We start from the raw sequence: 23,513 nt of genomic DNA on the forward strand, positions 1-23,513 counted from the left end.
AGTGACGCTGACAAAGAGGGGGAAAGATATTGGGAAATAAAGGAAGCTGGCAAGGATGGAGATGCTTGTCATGGTTGCTGGTGAAAAATGTTACATTGGAATGGTGGGCTGTTTCTTTTTGTTGGTTTCTGGCTAGGGAAGGCACTCTTTTGACAACTGTGATTCGGAATTTCTATACAAAATTTGCCTACTTAGGTTTAACACAATTATAATAGCACTCTGTTTATATGAACTTATCAATAGATAAACTGATGAATCTATCAATAGATGAAGTTTATATATGTAAATTTAATTAACAAAACAAATAGGTGAATTTAATGAACAGTAGTTGGTGCAATCAAATGTTCACTAAAATTTCATTCAGATAAATAAAAGTCATATAAACGAAGTTCTACTGTAAACGTGTCAATTCAATGAACGAGAATGTGAAAATTCTTGTCAATATATGGATTCTACCTAAGATACAGAACAATACAGTGTGTCTTCGAACTTTACCTCCATTAATTTAGAATCTACTTCCTGAAACCTCTTCGTCTTGCTCGGACATTCGGCTGCTGCTTTATTTAAAGCTCACAGGAAACAAGAAGTAACGTACCACAAATTCTAAACCATTGTCGAACCGATATTGACCAGGTGTCCAGTTTTCAGGTAACAGCGAATAAACGAATCGTCACTGACGATTCTTCATCCGTCGCTAAGGAGGATCCACGTGATCGCGTAACTTGTTCACGAACTCGTGTAAAGTTGATGCTGTAGCCGTCGGATCTTGCCCGTATTGCGCAAATAGGCGAACTGAAAACGCATTGACACGAGAGAAGCCGTCTAATGCAAAAGGGGAAGCCGAGAGGAAGGACGTTGGAAGAAGAGAACGAAGCTGATGCTGAATGGCGCCCTACCTGGTCCCCAAAGTCATAAATCATTTCCCCGTGATACCACCCTTCTGCGTTTCCCTGCAGCATAACCTCAGTGATCGGCGACCGGCCAACATCACCTGCAATCCAGACTCCGTCATCTCGATCTTTGACCGCGTGCTTCAGGATCAGTGATGTGTCGTGATGCACGCGTGCGCGTCCTGATCCGCGTATCCTTTAGTTTCCAACAAGTTTACAACGACTTCAGTGGTGTTTTCTTTGTTAACTTTGTTTGTTGTTGAAGAATTGTTTAAAGAGAGCCTGAAATTGGAAGAACAGTGGAGCATCACGTTGATGGTACCGGCACGTGGATTTGGCATTGAAAATAAGAATACAACAATGGAACAATATTGGAAAATTAAAACTGTAATTATTGGAAATTATTGGAAAGTTAAGACTGTAGAAGTGTTTCGTTTGGTTTTAGGAAGTAAACCTTTTTTATAAATCGTCAAAGGATTTTCTATGACAAAATAATTTTTTTATTAGAACGACTGCTGTATTGTGGAATTTTTGTGGGGTCACTGAGTTCTAGTGGAACGTACAAGTTTATTCTAATTGGAACTACGTGTTTCGTTACAAAAATCATATTATATTTAGTTTCTTCAAATTCGAATAGCATTTATTAAAAAATCTATTTAGAGAAGGTTAGGTAAATTGGGCGAATAGTTGTATTTATTAAAAGGATACGTTTACCAGTTTGTTAATAAATCATTTTGATTGATTTGTCCGGTGTTAAGGAGGTAGAACTTGATCACCCTTTATACACATATAAAAGTACCCTTATGATTTCATTCATCGATGATTATATTAAGTTTCAGTTGAATTTTTCCTGGCAACGATCCTTAAATTTACATTTGTTGGAACGTTAAATCTTTTGGCAGTGGAAGAGAGAAGTCCTTCGGAGCTGGAATCGTTCGCCACGACAAACGTAAAATTAATAGCCGTCCTTTACTGCGCGGCCCTATAGTCAAGCATAGGCTGGTGGGGGACCATAAATTTCAGCACACAGATTCAAAATGATCCCCTTTATTGCCCGAAACCCGGGTTAGTTCTACCTCGACCTGGACCCCGTGCAGTCGGTCCATCGACTCTCGAGTCTCGTTTCTTTCGTGACCGTGGATTTCCTTGCTTTCTCTTGGCTCAACCAAACTCGCCGTTAATCGTGAGTCGTTGCTCCCGTCGCACCGTGCGAATCGCCCTTAGATTGCTCGGTGTCGCCGCCAGACGTGAATGCAACAACGTGGATGTCGAATGGATCCTTGCACTTTTTCCATTGTCAAAGTAAGTACTACAACATGGATTATATGGTAATGTAAAAATATCATCTTAATAATTGGGATTTTTCGAGAAATTAACGTTTTGCTTTCTTAGTAATGTACTGTCGATACCGTGATTAGTTTGTTTCGGATCAAATGAAGTATATCGCTGTATATTAGTATTTGATAGTCGATTTGATAGATGTTTATAATTGCTTGTTTTTTCTCTTAATCATGGCGTAAATGTTTGATCGATGGCACGTACTGATTGCAGCGCTTCTAAATTTCCTGAAAATATTCGGCTGTTAGCGTAATCGATTAATTAAGGTTCCATTGCTATAATTGTTGGATAAATACTAGAGTTTAATAAGCGTGCATGTATAAGTAATTCGATTTGTTTATATAAGTAGTTTGATTTGACAGATTTGTTACTTTTTTTATCATTGACGAGTGCAATTGACTAGACTAATGAAATATTTTTCCCTGAATAAAAGATTACATATAGAGCGTTCCAGAAAGAGTAAATAATTTTTGTATCGTCCTTCGAGGTAGTTAAAAGACGAGATTAAGTGTTTTTATCCAATCCTATCAATTTTTTATTCGTCCAAAATCGCCAAGTGAAACAGACAAATAACATGGCTGACACCACCTATCGGTGACCTCTCGAACGGTATTAAATCTCCAAGGATCTCCGAGGTGGAGCCACGATGTTGATTCACATCGTGTGCTTCCTTTTTTCTACGTCTTTTCGTAACAAAAGCGTTAATGCTGAAACTTCATATTTCATCTTAAATACTCTGCATTTTTTATTTTAACAATTGCCCATCAGAACGACCAATTATTTTTCTTTCGTATTTCGTTTCTTTCGCATCTACACAAACAAGAAATCCATGAAGAGAGATGCTGCCATCCCTTTGCACGTAATCGAAAGGTTACGTCTCTGTACAGTTAGCAAAATTCTTCTTCAGAGATCTCCTCTCTATTGTAGTCGCTTAATTCATAAAACGGTTACTAACGATTTATTATACATTTCTCTTTCTATCACTATCATCGACATTTATTATATTCTTTGGTAAATTATTTATCATTCATAAATAAAACTCTGAATTTACTTATCGTCCATTAAGACTGTCTCTTGAATATCCGTAACTAAGGTTAAACAAAGTTCGTAATCTCAATCCCATATCATTTCCATTCGGAATTCAAATACAAGAGAATACAAGAAAAAAAGGAACATTATCTCCAGATTCCACTTCTTTCGAAACTTCTTTTCCTCGCAAAGAAAGAAAAAAAGATCGCTCGAGTCCCGAGACACTGTACGGATATGTAGGTTTTCGTTTCGATGACGACGAAATGAAGAGAGATAGGAAGAGTGAAAGAGAAGGGGATGGGAAAGAGCAAGATAGAACAGCCGCGTTTTATTCACGACGCTCCAGATACTGCAGCCATTTTATATAGATTGCAATGTATTGATCGTCTCCGCCAACAGCCGACATTCTACGTAGTATCAGAATGACAGGCTGGCAGATGGAATCGCAACTTCCCCTTCCCCTTTTTCCACCAACTGCCACCACGTTCCAACCCCCTTTCGATGCTTTGGACTGCCTGCCAACCCCTCGTCTCCGCCTATACCTATGTACACTTTCTGCTTAGCTACTTACAGAAACCTGCCTCTTCTGTATTCGTGTACCATCACATCTACATATCTATCTGTATACGTATCTTCCTATGTATACTGTACGCTGTACACACATTTCCTATGTGTCCATAAACGCACATAGAAACGTAGACTTGCGTCCCGCTACGTGGATCGCATATACGTCTGTCCAGATATGTAAAGAATATGTAAATAACAGGGAGTGGTTAGATATGTACGAGATATATCGCGGTTTTTATTTATCCTTTTTGCAAGGAGGTTAGGATAAATGAATTTGTCGGTGGCACAGAGTGCAGCACCATGTCGACGATCCTCGAATGCTTGTCGAAAATCGAACGATCAAGGAAGCTTCTTTCTATGGATGAAATTAATCTATTTTTTGTCATTTTTAGTACTGTCGCAATCTTTTTTTTTTTTTCGTGCTGAGAAATAGAGGTTGTTCGATGAAGTTATTTTTAACAGCAACGTTTAACGCACGCGTACGTGTCGCGATTTCTGTTTGTCTTTTTAACCGGATGAATAAATAAATTCGTTGGCGATGGAGTGGCCCGTTAAACGAACCGCTCGTTTTTCTATCCCGGTTTATGAGTGACCGAATTTGAATATTCGATTTCGTGTTTGTTTCTTTGTTTTTTGGATTTTCCTATTACTGAAAGAATTTTAACAAAGAATTCGAAGCTCTTCATGGTGGATGCTTATTAAAAATTATTGCTGGGTTTAATTTGAAACATTGAGAGACCTGGCAACGGTGTGGCGAAACAGATATTTCCCCCTCTCTCGACCCTGCCGCGTCGTCCCACGACGAACATCCACTTCTTTAATTAAAATCACACGCCACCCACACTCTCAAACTTTCCGCGTGAATAGATTTTATTAAATTAGTTTCCAACCTGATATAAACAAGCTGTAAGATTGCATCGTTTGTAAATCGCTCCGATTGGTAAACAATCTTCCTATTATACGAAGATATACGAAAATAAATAAATAAATATTATTGAAAAATACCTCACATTATTATGGATAAAGATAGAAAAGCTACAGTTTTTTTTCGATATTTATTTGTCGTATCAAGATATGATAAATGTGCTGAAGAGACACGCCCAGTAAAAAATTCATCGTCTTTCAGAAATCTTTCCTGGCTGATGCTACACGAATTCGTATTGTCAGTTTCGTTTCGCTAGAAATCTCTTTCTGTTAAAGAACACGCGATAGATTACCAGGAGAAAGCCGCGATAACGTGTTCGCATTCGCGTCCACTTCACCCTGACAAATGATTGTCTTCTTCCGTTACACCCCCGCGTCTCGCAGCAAGTATTATCGAGCCACAATATTATTGGCCTTGCCGTGTCTGAACCGATCGTTTTCACCGATAGAGACACTTCCACGGATGGAAATGAACTTTGCTTTTAGATCTTCCAAGAGTTTACGGTTTTTATATTTTGAAATTGAATTTTATATCTTGAATCGGAAGAATTTTAATCGATCGATTATCTCGGTTATCTATAGGCAAATATATGTACCGTGTCATGTTAATTGGAAGATTATTAATTACGAAATAAATCGAAGATAATTTTGAAAACTGGAGGAATTTTAATTTTAAACTGTAGAGACCCATAATTCTTTTAATAGACTAGTGAGGAAATTTTTTAATTTATTAGCTATCAAATTCTTGAATTTTTTAGGTAACAAATTTTCAAACTGTGGAAACTCCACACAGTGAAAATTTCAAATTTCGAAATTTCCAACTGTCAAGTCGAGTCAAGTTGTCAAGTTTTTGAAATTTCCAAACTTCAAATCTCCAAATAAATTTTCAAACTGTGAAAATTTCCTACAGTGAAAATTTTAAATTTCGAAATTTCCAACTGCCAAGTCGAGTCAAGTTGTCAAGTTTTTGAAATTCCACACAGTGAAAATTTCAAATTTCGAAATTTTCAATTGCCAAGTCGAATCAAGTTGTCAAGTTTTTGAAATTCCACACAGTGAAAATTTCAAATTTCGAAATTTCCAACTGTCAAGTCGAGTCAAGTTGTCAAGTTTTTGAAATTCCACACAGTGAAAATTTCAAATTTCGAAATTTTCAATTGCCAAGTCAAGTCAAGTTGTCAAGTTTTTGAAATTCCACACAGTGACAATTTCAAATTTCGAAATTTCCAACTGTCAAGTCGGGTCAAGTTGTCAAGTGTTTGAAATTTCCAAACTTCAAATCTCCAAATAAATTTTCGAACTGCCGAAATTCCTCACAGTGAAAATTTCAAATTTCGAAATTTCCAACTGTCAAGTCGGGTCAAGTTGTCAAGTGTTTGAAATTTCCAAACTTCAAATCTCCAAATAAATTTTCGAACTGCCGAAATTCCTCACAGTGAAAATTTCAAATTTCGAAATTTCCAACTGTCAAGTCGGGTCAAGTTGTCAAGTTTTTGAAATTTTACACAGTGACAATTTCAAATTTCGAAATTTCCAACTGTCAAGTCGAGTCAAGTTATCAAGTATTCGAAATTTTCAAGCTTCAAATCTCCAAATAAATTTTCGAACTGCCGAAATTCCCCACAGTAAAAATTTCGAAATTTCCAACTGTCAAGTATTTCAAATTTCCAAGCCCCAAATTTCCAAACTTGCAAAGTCTGGAAACATCATATTCGTAGACTTTCTCAATTTTTAACCATCGAGTGTTACAATTTCCGCAATTCCAAAACCTAAAAATTCCAGTATTTCTGAACTCCCAAAGTATCTTCACTCAATACGCTTTCAAACGTTCAAGCATAAAATCTACAACAATAGAATGTTCCAACACTCACCTCACACCCTATCCTCGCCATCTTGCAAATCGTTTAACCTGAAAAATCTTTTTCTTTCTTTTGATTCCTCAAACGTAAAGAGATTTCCTGGCGTACGCTCGCTATCTCCACCAGCTTGAACGTCTGTCGCGCGATATTAGGTTCTCGATTCGAGGCCGCGAAATAAGGGACGCGAGCATAGAGGGTGAGGAGGGGAAAACAGGGAAAAATGAAGGACAAAGGATAAAATGGGAAGGACGGTGGAAAAGCGGAATCTCCTGTTACGTCGGCTTTCAGATAGGGTGGACCTTTCGTCCGCAAAAATGCCCCGCGAGACCCGCGTCAACGTCCTCGAAGGAACCCTCCGCGTTCCCTGTAAACCCTCCTCTTCGTAACCGTCGGCGAACACTTGGACACCGGGAACGACGACAAGGAGCTCTCTGACTAGACGTCACTCAGATTCCAACTTCCCTCCATTCTTCTGGGCGACCATGATTTATGGTCTCGCTTAATGCAACTCTGCTCGCGAGCGCTCACACGCGGAAATTCGGATTAACCGGTCAGCTGTGCACGGAAAAAGTACTCGATATCCAGATGTGAGCGTGACGGAAGCTGGTTTGGGTTGGATTTCGCTTGTTTGTTCCGATTGATGAAGTGTGTTTTTCGAACTTTTCCTTCCACGTCCAAATGGACGCTGCAAATGTTTGCATGTAGAGTTTTCGTGATTTTATTTGATGCACGTCGTTAGTATTGGGATATACAGGTATTGCGTTTGCACAGGATGTAATACGTTGTACAAAGTGGATGATTCTACTGATTTTGTTTCATAATTCTTTCATCATAAGTTCATTTAATTATTTGTGTGTAATGTGAATATTAAAGGGCGTACAATTTGGTATAGTTGCCATTACTTAAGTAGGTGTACAATATCTATGGCTATCTGTTTTATTTTATAATTGTTTCATCTTAAGTTCATTTAATGATTTATGTGCAATGTGAATATTAAAATTTGCTATAGTTGTCATTACTTAAGTAGGTGTACAGTATCTATGGCTATCTGTTTTATTTTATAATTGTTTCATCATAAGTTCACTTAATTATTTGTGTGTAATGTGAATATTAAAATTTGCTATAGTTGTTATTACTTAGGTAAGTGTACAGTATCTATGGCTATCTGTTTTATTTTATAATAGTTTCATCATAAGTTCATTTAATTACAATGTGTACAATGTGTATATTAAAGGGCGTACAATTTTGTATAGTTGCCATTACTTAAGTAGGTGTACAATATCTATGGCTATCTGTTTTATTTTATAATTGTTTCATCATAAGTTCACTTAATTATTTGTGTGTAATGTGAATATTAAAATTTGCTATAGTTGTTATTACTTAGGTAAGTGTACAGTATCTATGGCTATCTGTTTTATTTTATAATAGTTTCATCATAAGTTCATTTAATTACAATGTGTACAATGTGTATATTAAAGGGCGTACAATTTTGTATAGTTGCCATTACTTAAGTAGGTGTACAATATCTATGGCTATCTGTTTTATTTTATAATTGTTTCATCTTAAGTTCATTTAATGATTTATGTGCAATGTGAATATTAAAATTTGCTATAGTTGTCATTACTTAAGTAGGTGTACAGTATCTATGGCTATCTGTTTTATTTTATAATTGTTTCATCTTAAGTTCACTTAATTATTTGTATGCAATGTGAATATTAGAATTTGCTATAGTTGTCATTACTTAAGTAGGTGTTTCGCTATCTATGGCTGTGAGTGTAAATAATTGTTGAAGTAATTTGATAAAAACGCTTCCAATGATTGCTTGACACTTTTATTGAATATTATAGTCTGTTGGAACAATGTTTATTTCTGTAGTAAGTAGACTTATTTAAGGATTAACAAATCCTTTGCTATTAAAAAAGGCTAAAACATTTACTGTTTGTTACTTATATACCACTTTTCAAAAAGTTGTTTCTATGAACTAAAAATTTGTAACGCAGAGGAAATTGAAATTCTGTTTGGGTTGTTAGTGTTAGCTAACCAATCTAATCTAATTACAAAAGGCTAGGATACTAGGTGCTCGTAAAAGGTGAAAATTGAACGAATTAAACCTAACTGTTAAAGAGCTTGTATTTATTCAAGGGTATCCATAAAACCGCCAGTAAGGCAATTAAGAGCTATTGTAACATTTACCGAGCCCTGTTGCAAGAAATTAACGTTAAATTCAGTATAATACCTTTGGCTGATGCTACCAACTACCAAAACCCTATATCTACGACCATAAAAATTTTTTCAAAATTTCCCATAAAAGTACCAGTAGTTACAAAAAGTATTACACACGCCTTTTGTATTTCATTTTCACATTATCAAGTTTTTGTAGCCATCTGAAAGTAACCTTAAATTACTTGAAATTTCATGTATCTGTCTAATTAATTACTAATTGATTAATAGAAATCAACCCTACTAATTAATCAGTAAGTCATAAAATGTTACAACAAATACTGATATAAATACTATAATACATGCTAATTATAATAAATGTATACCTTAAATCACATGAAATTTCAGGTATCTGTCTAATTAATTACTAATTGATTAATCAATCCTATTAATTAATCAGTACGTTAGAAAATGTTATAACAAATACTGATATAAATACTATAATACATGCTAATTATAATAAATATACACCTTAAATTACTTGAAATTTCATGTATCTGTCTAATTAATTACTAACTGATTAATGGAAATCAACCCTACTAATTAATCAATATTTATTACAAAATGTTATAACAAATACTGATATAAATACTATAATACATGCTAATTATAATAAATATACACCTTAAATTACATGAAATTTCATGTATCTGTCTAATTAATTACTAACTGATTAATAGAAATCAACCCTACTAATTAATCAGTATTTATTATAAAATGTTATAACAAATATTGATATAAATACTATAATACATGCTAATTATAATAAATATACACCTTAAATTACATGAAATTTCATGTATCTGTCTAATTAATTACTAACTGATTAATAGAAATCAACCCTACTAATTAATCAGTATTTATTACAAAATGTTATAACAAATACTGATATAAATACTATAATACATGCTAATTATAATAAATGTATACCTTAAATTACTTGAAATTTCATGTATCTGTCTAATTAATTACTAACTGATTAATAGAAATCAACCCTACTAATTAATCAGTATTTATTACAAAATGTTATAACAAATACTGATATAAATACTATAATACATGCTAATTATAATAAATATACATCTTAAATTACATGAAATTTCATGTATCTGTCTAATTAATTACTAACTGATTAATAGAAATCAACCCTATTAATTAATCAGTATTTATTATAAAATGTTATAATACTAATAAATACTGATATAAATACTATAATACACACTAATATAATAAACAGATACTAATAAAAATCCCAGTACAATATTAACATTAATACCAAACATATTATGATATGCAAATACTTTTTCCAATCACTATAAACAATATAGGTATGCTCGTTCGAAGATGTCTATCTATCGGTGTCTTAAGAATTGTCGAATGAAAACATCGATAAGGACGTGGTTAATCAGGCTGCAGTTAGTATAATCTACGTTTGCAGAGGCGCAATTGAATTCTCGACGGAGGGCATTTTTCAAACGAGTAGAACGACCAGACTGGAAGGTAAAATTTTGCTTGGAAATGCGCGGCATCGCGATTCCTTGTCTGCAGTGGAGGGGGATTCTAACCCGCCCATCTGGCTTTCGGATTCATCTCAATAACATTAGCCCAGTCGTTTAAGCTTCCGCTGCAACCGACTTGTGTTTTATTCGAAGCTGCCCGCGTGCAATTTGTTTGCCCCGTTAAATTATCGGCTGAGAGCTCGATTTCTCCTTTTCCGTCTGGATATCGCGTTTCAGGGCGTTGCACGTTTATTATGGAGTTTCAGGGAATTTTTCCCGTGAACCGAGTGAAGTGTTTGTTCTTTCAATACTTCAGGAATCCTTTTTCTTCTTCTTTCTTTCATACAGCCACGTCTTTTGTTATGAAAATTTTCTTCTTAAATTTAAAAATTGTTTGTCTCAGTTGGTCATTCTCAGGCATGTTCCTGCCAGTTGTATCTTAATTCTGAATTTGATTATTGCAATATTAGAAGACAACATTAGAAATATATGGAAATTACTTTTTAGCAACTTCATGTTGCCAGAAAACTTACAGTTAGTAATCCCCTCCTTTCTCTTCCTTTCTTTTTAATATTGCAGAGTTCTACGCAAAGTAACAGTTACATTTTAAAGTAGCTGGCATCGCTTTATAAACTGTATTTCATTCAAACTTTCTATCCTGTACACCTTGCACTCTCAATCACATAATTCTACCATCTTAAGAACAATAAACAAGATGAAATTGCTCCAAGTCCAGAAGCTTCTACTGCCAATCGCAGCTGCAAAAAGCAATTTCATCTATACACGACAAAGCATAGAAAATTCTTCACATATCTCACTGCCAAAATTCATCGGAGAATGAATGAATATTTGAAAACACGACTTCACCTATAAATCGAGATATAGCGTACTCTGAGCGTATGCTACTCCTACAATTCATCTACCTAAACTGCCAAATAAATAATTGAACAGATCCTTCTTTGAAATTTCCAGGCCACTCCCTTTTGATCGTCGATCAACAGGAAGATTCCATAGTGGATCGAAATGCCGTGGATGACATAATCCATCCATGCAACGGACCCATCGATCGCGAAGAACACAGGCGACGGGAAGCGAGCCGATTCTTTTATGGCGTACTCGATCCGAGATTCAAAAGGGCAGCGAGCCACGAATGCGAATCGCGGTGTTGGTCGGTGTATGGAAAAGGAAATCGACCGGCGATCGCGATTTATTATTCAACACACGGAGCCCGGACGTTCCTTCCTTCTTGAAGCATTCCACGATATACGATACTCGATGCCAGTCGAAGACAGCACCTCTTGCAAGCATCGTGTGTCTGAGCGAAGATCGACGGAAATAGCGTGGACGATGTCCTCTCTTCCTGCATCTACGTAATCGTTGATCAAATTCGAGGATCTCTTCGTGGCAGAAAATGGAATTCGCTGGCGAACCAGAGAAAAATTTCCATGGGGTTGATGCGGATCACCTTCGAAGGAAGAACATCGTGAGAATGTTTGACGACAGGTAAATTTTAGTTTGTAACACTTTTGCAAAATATCTAACGCGGTAGAATTATTTAAGAGAATTCACCTTCAAGTTCTTTCATCCCTTAAATAGTTCTAGCACTCTATAGGTATTAAATTTCTTTTAACACAATTATAGAATTCGGATAATCAGTGAACAATTGTAAAATTCGATATTTCTATTTTTCTAGAATTTTAAGGATAATTTGCTTCTCAATTTTCTCGTCCCTTAAGGGACTAACGTTTTATAAGTAACTTTGTTAAATTTGATTTCTTCTGACATATATACAAATATCTTCAACAAAATTGCACAACTAATTTTTGTCCATAAGCGATTAGCCTATAGCTGCCTGAATCACTGACGCATATTGCAGGCAAAATAAATGTTATTTTTCTCACACAGAACGCACGCTATTGATCTTTGTCCTCGGCTTCTCATACTACGAAACATCCTCCGCTATTTGTCGGCCACGTCGAAATTGCGCTGTATGCTGATGAGTTGGCGTGAATTAATCAATAAATATGTAGTCGCTGTGTTAACCACGGATACGGGTCGGTCGTAAACGACGTCTGGGAGCGGGAGACCCTGGTCGGGATACGTGCTACGTGCGTTCGTTCTACATATTTTTGTTGGTCATAAACCGATCGTAATTTCAACGAAGCCGCGTTTAATGTATGGTGCATCCACTACCCCAGCGCTAACGTTTCTTCGCTGCCATCGCTGAAACATGGCGGTCGAAAATTACTTTGTTGCTTTTTCGATACCGTTTCCAATATAGATACAGTGAATGTAAGGTTTCTATCAAATAGATTGTGTTTCAGTAATTAATACCGTGCTTCCTCAGGTCTACCTCAAATTATTTTCAAGTCCAAAGAATTTTTCTATTTAATCCTTCCAATTGTGTGTCAAGTGTGTCTTTGGATTTCTTCATCTTCTTTGTACCAAACTTTACCAAAATTAGATTCCAGATTTTATTTACTTTTACGTGTATCCTGGAATATATGTACTCATTTTTCATGAAGTTTGTCAGATAAAGTACATGATCATTATTACTTTTATTGGTACAAGTTACTTACAGACACAACAGAAGACTCAATTTTTCAGTTTCTGTATTGCTTTGATATTCCACTAAACACTGGCTGTTTATTCTCTTATCTAAAACATCTAATATATAATAGAAATCAAAGTAAACTTTGTTACAAATTCATTTTATCTTAGTGGAATTAGTTATTCAGTTTGAAACGTTTTAAAATTAGCTATAAACGTGAAGTTGCTTACAAACACAACAGAAGACTCAATTCTTCAATTTCTGTATTGCTTTGATATTCCACTAAACACTGGCTGTTTATTCTCTTATCTAAAAAATCTAATATATAATAGAATTCAAAGTAAACTTTGTTACAAATTCATTTTATCTTAGTGGAATTAGTTATTCAGTTTGAAACGTTTTAAAATTAGCTATAAACGTGAAGTTGCTTACAAACAGAACAGAATACTCAATTCTTCAATTTCTGTATTGTTTTGATATTCCACTAAACACTGGCTGTTTATTCTCTTATCTAAAAAATCTAATATATAATAGAATTCAAAGCAAACTTTGTTACAAATACATTTTATCTTAGTGGAATTAGTTATTCAGTTTGAAACGTTTTAAAATTAGCTACAAACTTGAAGTTACTTACAAACACAACAGAAGACTCAATTCTTCAATTTCTGTATTGTTTTGATATTCCACTAAACACTGGCTGTTTATTCTCTTATCTAAAAAATCTAATATATAATAGAATTCAAAGCAAACTTTGTTACACATTCATTTTATCTTAGTGGAATTAGTTATTCAGTTTGAAACGTTTTAAAATTAGCTATAAACGTGAAGTTGCTTACAAACAGAAGGAGACTCAATTCTTCAATTTCTGTATTGTTTTGATATTCCACTAAACACTGGCTGTTTATTCTCTTATCTAAAAAATCTAATATATAATAGAATTCAAAGCAAACTTTGTTACAAATACATTTTATCTTAGTGGAATTAGTTATTCAGTTTGAAACGTTTTAAAATTAGCTACAAACTTGAAGTTGCTTACAAACAGAACAGGAGACTCAATTCTTCAATTTCTGTATTGTTTTGATATTTCACTAAACACTGGCTGTTTATTCTCTTATCTAAAAAATCTAATATATAATAGAATTCAAAGTAAACTTTGTTACAAATACATTTTATCTTAGTGGAATTAGTTATTCAGTTTGAAACGTTTTAAAATTAGCTATAAACGTGAAGTTGCTTACAAACAGAACAGGAGACTCAATTCTTCAATTTCTGTATTGTTTTGATATTTCACTAAACACTGGCTGTTTATTCTCTTATCTAAAAAATCTAATATATAATAGAATTCAAAGCAAACTTTGTTACAAATACATTTTATCTTAGTGGAATTAGTTATTCAGTTTGAAACGTTTTAAAATTAGCTATAAACGTGAAGTTGCTTACAAACACAACAGAAGACTCAATTCTTCAATTTCTGTATTGTTTTGATATTCCACTAATTAAAAAATCTAATATATAATAGAATTCAAAGTAAACTTTGTTACAAATACATTCTATCTTCGTGGAATTAAAACTACAATCCATGTGACGAATATTGGGTGTTATAAACCAAATGCATGCATACAATTTAATCGTTAATTCTTGTTGCATGAGAAGTAAAGAAGACGTGTTCTACTCGTCATATTTCAGAAGACGCTTTTCTCTTCGTCAAGAGACCAACAAATACGATGGAACAATGTGAAGATAAAAAAAAATGTGTGTCCGATGTTTCCGGTGTGCAAGGAAGAAGTTAGGAAGAGAAGAAGAGAGAAGCTTCGTCACGGAGGCCTCACAAGCAACGATACGTGGGTAAACTCGGAGAAGACGTATTGCACGTGAGTAGAGGACGACAGGCAGAATGTTGGTTGAGTGACGTATGATACGAGGATGAAGTTACGCCGTGGCGAACGACGTGTCGCCGATTTATCGAGTTAAGTCGTCCCAAGGCTTATCGGCTTTCGTGTTCCCGGCCACTTGTTTTTCGCCATCCGTCGAATATTTGTGACAATTCACGCTGTCTGCCACTGTATTTATAGTATGGTATCGTGTCGCCATGTAGCAGGTAACATTTTTATTTTCATTGCAGTAGGTACGATGATGGAAAAGCGTGCAGGGTGATTTATGGAAGGTAGTCAGTGTTAATTAGAAGGTTAATGGAGATCATCCGATAAAAGAGTTTAAGTTGATGATGGATATCGATTGCTGGAAATTACTTCACCTGAATTTAACATCGTTTCGGCAATTCTTTTCTATTTTTCATACCAGGCTACGCGAAACCATTAGAACGTTATTTTCCCTGTCACTTTAACCTTTATCTATACATTTTTCTTTCTAGTAGTCCATTTTTCCAATTTTTATACTTCAATCTTGCTTCCATTTTGTGAAATAAAAGAGAGTTCTCGCGTTTCAAGATGTTCAACGTATAACTGGAAGAGTCCAGAGATCAAGCAAACAAATATAATAAATAGCAAATGAACAAATCTTAAACGAACTCTCGGAATTCTCCTTTATAGTCACAGCATTGAAGAAAGGAAGAAGTTAATCTAAATCGATTGAAAATAAAAATTGCAAATGGAATGTATTGACAGAGATAATAGAGATGATCAGCGAGATAACAATTTCCAGATTTCTATTGAAATTTCTTCTGAAGACAGCTTGCAGTCCCAGCAGGGTTCCATACTTTCCACTTTAATCGAACCTCAAATTCTTCCTCCTGTCCGTGAACTATCGTTTCTGCCAGCCTCGGACCATCAGATGGCCTTGGTCTTTTTGCACGCGCACCACTTGACGACGTGACCGTTTCCATTGGCAGTGTGGGTCCTCTATTTTTTCCCTGCTGGCAGTTTCGACAAAGATACGCCTGTACAGAGCCAGTTTCATCGAAGCCACCCCCTCACATCTCTCTCTCTCTCTCTCTCTGAAGATGCGTTTTCTCTCCATTCTTCGTTTCCCTCGGCGGACGTCAGGCTCCTCCGGTCGCGGCTTCAGGAGAGCAGAGAGACGATCAATACGTCGCTCCAGAACGGAGAAGGAACGGAGCAGGCTAACGTTATTGGGAGACTTTGTTGCTGAGGGTGGGGGTGGCGACACGAGGGTGGAGAGGGTAGGTCGAGGGAAAACGGAGCTTTTCCAGGCGATTCCTCCGAGAAGAGGAGAGCACAGGCCTGGCTCCGAGCAGATATGCCCGGCTATGAGCGCGAAAAGATGATGAGACGAAGGGTGGCCCCTGCCTTTTACCCTCTCCCTTTCGCCTGTGATCCGGTTGACAGGGATTCGAAGCCGAGGCTGCACGATTTCCACCGAGCTGAAACGACCTCAGGGCTGTATCCACTGGTGATTATGCTCTGCACGAGTGTTAACTGGATACAACTTTGGAGAAATTCTCTTGCGTCGCTTTTCCATGCTTTCCACTTGTTACAACCTCTTTCTTACTTCTGCTTGCTCTCTTTCCGTTTTTGTTAACTGTAATTGACATAAGAATTAGGGCAAATACGATACAGTTTTATATAAATATTTCTACTACATACTACATTCATCTTGTACGATTTTTCTATAATTATTTTACTAATTGTGAGATTTAGCCTGAGGGAATTGAAAAAAGGAATGAATTTTGGATATAAAGAGCATAGATTGTAACATGGTGTATGAAACGTTCGATTTTGCTGTACCAATTTAGTCAATCTTCCTATTAAATGTATAAATATTTTTATCTTTGTATCACTTTAATGTTGAAGATCTTCTATTTCCTGTGTGATATTCATTTTTTAAATATTTACATGTGCGAACGAATTTTCAAGATTCATGGAAATATGAATCAGTATAAATGGGACATTCCATACACAACTTAATGTATCTAAATATTGCAAGGGGAAATAGAATAATGGAGCAAAATTTGCGAATAAAGGACAAGCACTCGGTTCGGAGAAACTCAATCGTTTAGCAATGTCGATGACATACGAGTGTAGCCCGATGTCAATTTGTCATGTAAACGATAAAATTGTTCGGCGTCCCTTTCTCTTAATACAGAGCCACATAAACTTCCTTCACGCTCACGCCACACGTATACAATGCATGAATTTCTGCGCGAGAATTTCATAAGAGAAATTCTGTACACGTAATCGTTACTCGATACCAGGTGACTCTTAATTACATATCCATACAACATTCAATTTTCATTTCCCTAAAATTTAACGCTCAATACAACCTTTGATCTTGTTCTATACAATTGTAAACCTAAAACCTATACTTTCATCAGATATCTAAATTTACATTCTCTTTATAAAATAAAATTGACTACCATATGGTTGTGAAACCATCGCTCATTTGAATTGTACACAGAATAAATTATAACTGTACGATAATAAGATGCTACGTTTTTCTTCAAATATCTGAGGCTACCCTCTTCATAAAATTGCATTTTTCTCATACACATTCCCCGTGAACGATTCACAATAAAATACCTAAACTTGTCCTCTCTTCAAACATCCAAACCTATGTACACGCTGTTCATAAAACAGAATTCTCCGTTTCTAGTTCTTAAGACATCATCTATTTTAATTTCATCTCTCGTACTACGCCAAATGAAACTTATAAACTAACATTATCCATTACATTTCAGGTCTCATTTGTCCCTTTTACTCTCAACAATCGAGCCATCATCTCCCCAAGCCAATTACCCCCATCCACAAATTATCCCACCCCATTTTTCCAACAGCCATCCACCCTCTAGCAAACGTTTCCACTCGCACGGTAACATCCGCGTCACAGGGGAAAAAACGTTGGGCGCGCGTCGAATAATGCGATATCAATACTGATTTCGGGGGTTTTGCCTGTGGCACCTGGCTTGTTGGCCACGGCCCTGTGCGGTGGCATCTCCCTCGTCGCGAGTGGGGCGAGGGTGCGCGCGGTCCAATCATCGCAGAATCCGGGGGATGCCCCTGGCTTCGGCCGGGCAACCGTGGGAGAGACGCCCCGCGACTCGAGGATTCGCGCTTGTCGCCGAATGCCTTCTCCGCTCGGGGCCAAAAAGGACAGTCGGCCGCTGCGTTTCGTTTCGAAGGGCGTTGGCCCTTCCGCGCTTCCACTCGCGCGCTCCTTACACGCTGGAAAACGCGCGAATCGCGCCGCTGTTGTGAACCAGGCTGCAAATAGTGCATAGCAGTGAGACGAGTCGTGCACACGCACGCAAACACCTACGGGTCCAGGATGCATGTGCACGCGTGACGCTAAACAGGGATGTGAGTTGAGGAATGATTTTTACAAGATTTTCATTCTTCCGTCAAGTCTAAGCGAACTGTCTTACCTAACTATTTCACTAATTCTGTGGAAATTCTCTTTGTGTTTGACATTATGTTGGGGATGAACGGGTGTACGTTGGTTTTGTACTTCTGAGCTTTACAATTTCCACGATTCTGTTTTCCTGCATGATATTTAGTATGTGAATTTTGGTGAGAAATAGTAGAGAGTCTGGCGTGCACGTGCATGGGTCTGTTAACGATTTACTTACGTTTGCTACAACGATCGTGTTGTCCGTTTTCATGGTTTCACTTTTCTAATAGCATTCCCAGCATGTCGATACTTTGACCTCGATTCTGTGAACGTGAAGGCGCGCACGCCTGCCTGTCTTATTTTTACTCGTTGGAATTTCGTGAAATCTAATCTTCTTAGGTCTTTGGCTTATGCACTTTAATCGGTCGTTGAACAGCTGCGTTGCACGCGAGATGTTTGCTCCGCCTGTTGCTCGCGCGAACGATCACAAGCATGTAATGTTTTGTGTCCTCTTATTTTCCAATGATCAGTTATTCTGTAAATGCTTTGCGTATTAATAAAAGTTCTATTCTCTTTTCTAATATTCTTATCATATGAGAATCGAAGTACCTGATTCGTGTTCTGCCACCTCTCTTTTTCTTCCACTCTGATTCCACGCATTCAATTCCGATCTCTTGTTAATTTTCTATTTTTCACGTCACTGGAGATTAATGGAAGAGGAAACACGATTATTTGGACCTCTATTTTGTACCATTAGGTTAGCAACTAAGTGATTGCGGCTTTTGTCAATACCATCTAATGACAAAATCCGCAATTACTTAGTTTCTAACCTAATATTACACTATGCTACGATTACCTGTGTTTGCAGGTTGATTCGTTCAACGATAGCGTAGCCCGATAGAATTCATCAAACGAAACGTTAAAAATCGACAATTTGAACCGTGGACAAGACAGTATCATACGTACAATACATCGACTTCCTTCTGTCGTATTCCGGATATGCATGCGATGTCACGTCCGATTTTAGTGAAGGTTTTCCGGCGTCACGTACGGTTCGGTAGCTGGGACGAAATTTCTAATCCCTGCCGGCTTTATATAGTCATGCTCATACGGTTATTCATATGTAGTTACGTGTCGTTGCACGCTTGATCACTTTGCAATCGGTATCATGCAATTAATTCGCGATTACTATCGCTTGGTTATTGCAACCATTGCCCGATTCGTATTCAATCTCGAGGATAACTCTTCCTGTGACACTGAATGGTAATTTAATGACTGGACACGATGTACAATTTTCAGAGTGTAATTTAACGATGGGCAACGCCGTGTTTGCTATCGATTACCGCGATTCATGGAAATGAGCCTTCTAACCTAAACCTAACCCTATCCTTCTCTTTCGTGGTTTCGACGTATGTGTAAAAACTGGGCTTCTGTGTTACAGATCTCGCTACCTAGAGGAGACAATGGCCGAAAAGAGTGGGGGCATAAGATAGGCACATTCGTGATCTACCCTGTAGATCCGGGCTTTTGTAGAATTGTAAATATCAGAAGCTCGTCTCTACAGGTATCTTACGGATGACATGCCACGCGACTTTAGATTACACTGCATGGTACCATACGTTCGGGCAAATCTGGCGCTTGGGCTTTTTGAACAATCCGATGAGAAGATATTGTAGTTTTAGAAACGAGTCATCAGCCACTTGCAAACAATGTATAGTACACTCGAACGAAGGATTAAACGATATAGCTTATTCGATGTACAGTACAGTTCTAGATCCTAAATGTAACCAACTGCCAGGCAAAATATATTGCTATATGTAGGTTTAAAATGCGTAATCGTTTGTAGATATTAGGTTTAGATAGGATACATATATTCTGTAATATAATTTATTAATTAGATATATATTTATATACTTATGAATTAATATACATTGAATATGTAAATGTAATGTATGAAAAATAAATGTATCGTCCGAAATATTGAGAAGGTCTGTCCTAAGTACTTTATTTACCCGTCTCTAAATAACGAGATAAATAAATAGTGTTTAATAGTTAACTTTTTAGTGGTAATTAATTTCAATTAAAAATTATATTTTTTTTTAGTTTGATGGAAATGAATAATGTTGAAATTATTTGCTGTTTCTGCAGAGTACGCTAGTACAATTTTTGCATCCCTACCGCAAATTTGTGAAACTATTTCTACGCTTTCCTCCTATGGTGTGACAGAAATCTGTAGATTTCTAAAAAATTACAGATCTCGACATTACCGGTAGAAGGAACTATACAGAAATTCTTAAATATGGACTAAATTAAACTACGCATGAGAATGTAAATTTGATAACATGATATAAATTCCTATAAATCGTATAAATTTCATAAAAATGAACAAAGTAAAATGTCTAAATAAATAAACAAACAAACATCAAATAAAGTGTGAAACCATCAGATGGCAGCACAGTTTAAAATTGAGCCACCCCTACGATGAAGATCATACTAAAAAGAAAAGCTTACCAACTTTTACAACCTTAAAACTACATCAATATATATCCTATAATATAGGAGTTATATGCTTAAAAACACGAAAACTTCCTTCTTTAGCCATCCATTCAACGAAATCGACGTATCGCTTTCCAAAACGAGCTCTCAAATTTATACATCTAACAATCATCGCGATACTTCTAGTCATTAAAAGCGTTTCTTTAAAAATTCTTACCAGGGTTTTTGATTCCAAAATTAGCTGACCTACTTTCCACCATGTCGTCATTATTCTCGCTACGCCTTATCGCGATTCAAAGCATCTGTGTCCACCGTTTCCACAGCGACTCCTTGTCGTCATCGACGACGTGGAAGAGCGTCAGCAATCGCGTTCACGGTCGTCCTGAAAAAAATACGAAACATGTTCACGAAAAGGCGAACGATAAGCGGATCGGAGCACATGAAAGCCGGCCCAGGATTCGATGGTACGATAGCATGGTGGTACCCGGGGCGACGGGGTATTATATTATTGATCGTCCCTCGAGCTCTGTCCCCATCAGCTGTCGTGATCCCTGGCGTTCTCCTGGTACTACCGGGTTGCACGTTAACCTTTGTACTCACGGCGGAAAAAGACGTTTACAGGCTGGATATCTACTACGACCGAGTCAGCCGGATCTTGCTCTTTTTTGTGGTTCGACGGCCAGCCGCTACGACGCGCATTTGCAACTAACAATAAATGTACCATTCTCTCTTACACCTTCCATTCGTATTATCGTGTATCGTTCGATCTGTTTGGTTGATCGTGTACCAGCTGTAATATTGGAATGTTCTTCTAGATATCGGGTGACGCAAGAATCGTAGTTATATCGTTCAAAAATGAAAGTGTGATAATAGAACTGGTTCTGTTTAACCTTACGCGTGAGATTTAAATACCTTTCGTAACTGATAGAAATGAATTTCTAAAAGATCGTTCTTCAAATGCTACTGTAACAAGGAGGCTGCTACGTTTTTCATTAATATGAATAAACCAAGAAAAACTAATTCAAAATCAAATAAGATTAAACCGATTTTTGGAACGTGCTATGCATTCATAGTTAACCTATATTCGTAATGATAAACTTTTGCACTTTTGAATACATAATCCAGATCTTTCTCTCTCTCTCTCTCTCTCTCTCTCTCTCTCAAGAGATATCTCAAGAGATATCTCTCTCTGTATCTCAAGAGATACAAATTAAATATCGGTGTTCTGCCTCCTTATTGCTGCAAACTACAGTTCCAAATACGCGAACACATGAAAGTGAATAGACAGTATAGTAGCACAAACTTTTAATAAAAGATACTAAACAATTAGCTGCAATTCAAATCAATTCGACGTCGTCACAAGGTACTCACCTGTTCCAAAGTCAAATTGAAACGTGTCGCCGTCCTACCACGTATTTCCCAAAAGACGATCTCCTCGAACTACGTTCACGAATCGTGGAAGCTTTGTAACGTCGCCAGGCATTAATCGCGCGGTAATGACCGACAGATGAAGAAATATCGTTCTCCAATGACGCGCCACTGGGTTAAGGCGAATCCCCGCCATTATGACGTGTCAGCATCCGGGGGTAATCCACGATAACCATTTATTTCAGATCCACGGACCGTGCAGCGAAAGGGGTGGCAGTCGGGGGTGGAAGAGCAGCACAAATCTTCCTTTCGTGGACAAGCTGAAGAGTCTCTTCGACCTGCTTCTTCCCAACCAACCTCTTGTCTCCTTCTTCTTCTTCTTTCTCCTCCTTTCTTCCTTCTTCTTCGTTCGTTCTCTTCCGCCTTTGGTCCGCGAACGTAATATCCTGCCCCCAGCCGCTGCCTCGAACCTTCTAACACGAAGAGATTCGTGTCCCCTTCTGCTGAGAATCAGCTAGCTCTCGAGTTTCGTCCGCGCACCCCTTCCAACCTAGTTCTCGTTCCTCAGAGTGTCACTAATGCCGCGAGGATTAATGCTACGCGGCGGGGCTTACGGCCACTATTAATTTCATCGGGAGAACAATATCTTATGTGGCTGGGTATCGGGTGCATGTTTCTAGAGCGCTTCCTGGATACCTGGCACACCTCTTGACGATCTAATGCGCGGTTAGCTGGAAAAGAGATCCTATCCACGTTGCAAGAGACCTGAAATCCATTTTAGGTTATGTTTACCAGAGGAAATTATTAAATTTAGTTCGAAATAGCTACGTACTTGTGAATTGCTTTTTTCTGTTTGGTTTTTATTAACCGGAAATTGATATGTTAAGGAAAGAATTGTTGATTGATATTGTTGACATTTTATCTGGATTTATAATAAACGGAATTTACTGAGGAATTTTGTTCTTTTTCCTATATTACATCCCTTTTGCATATTTACTGCTGAAAGAATTTTTATTATTTACATATGTTTAACAAATAATTTTCGTTTGAGACCACAAGCGTTATAGATGTTTCTTCCAAATTTTGTATATATTTTTGTGTGTGTGTGAGTAATAAAATACTTAAGAAACCGAATCTGAAACGTAGATTTTTGAAAGTAGTAATGTATTAAAAGAAAAATACACCGAGTTGACGGATCAATGTAAAATTATGTAAACAATGGATATAACCTTCTGGAAATACCTACGACAAGGAAAATTGTTCCCCAGCGTGCGATAGCGTTTGAATCGTTGCAAGAGGAAGGTATCGATGCATCAGAATCGCGTTTCTCTTCCTTCGACGTTTCGAGAGCATCATAGTTACCGGTAAGCGTGACACAAAGGTTATTACGCTGGCACGATAACATCCGGGCATAGCTGACGTGTTTGACTGACGAGCTCTCAGACGTCGCTGCAGGAGCACGCCATTT

General features: G+C 37.0%; 2 long non-coding RNA genes across 3 annotated transcripts; one reads left to right on the forward strand and one right to left on the reverse strand.

Annotated features, from left to right (window-relative positions):
• The first annotated feature begins 11,701 nt into the window (after positions 1-11,701).
• LOC126875374 (uncharacterized) lies at positions 11,702-16,185 on the forward strand. The gene is made up of 2 exons (XR_007693386.1): positions 11,702-11,829; positions 14,564-16,185. It is a non-coding gene; the product is annotated as an uncharacterized LOC126875374 (long non-coding RNA).
• A 627-nt stretch (positions 16,186-16,812) lies between these two features.
• Positions 16,813-21,048, reverse strand: LOC126875364 (uncharacterized). 2 transcript variants are annotated; one of them, XR_007693375.1, is made up of 4 exons: positions 20,895-21,048; positions 18,791-18,881; positions 18,420-18,716; positions 16,813-18,054 (listed from the first exon to the last, which is right to left on the reverse strand). It is a non-coding gene; the product is annotated as an uncharacterized LOC126875364 (long non-coding RNA). The 2 variants fall into 2 exon arrangements; XR_007693374.1 differs by lacking the exon at positions 20,895-21,048 and adding an exon at positions 19,148-20,039.
• Between the last annotated feature and the right edge of the window lie 2,465 nt (positions 21,049-23,513).

Source organism: Bombus huntii, chromosome 18 (genome assembly GCF_024542735.1).
Source record: "Bombus huntii isolate Logan2020A chromosome 18, iyBomHunt1.1, whole genome shotgun sequence".
Lineage (NCBI taxonomy): Eukaryota > Metazoa > Arthropoda > Insecta > Hymenoptera > Apidae > Bombus > Bombus huntii.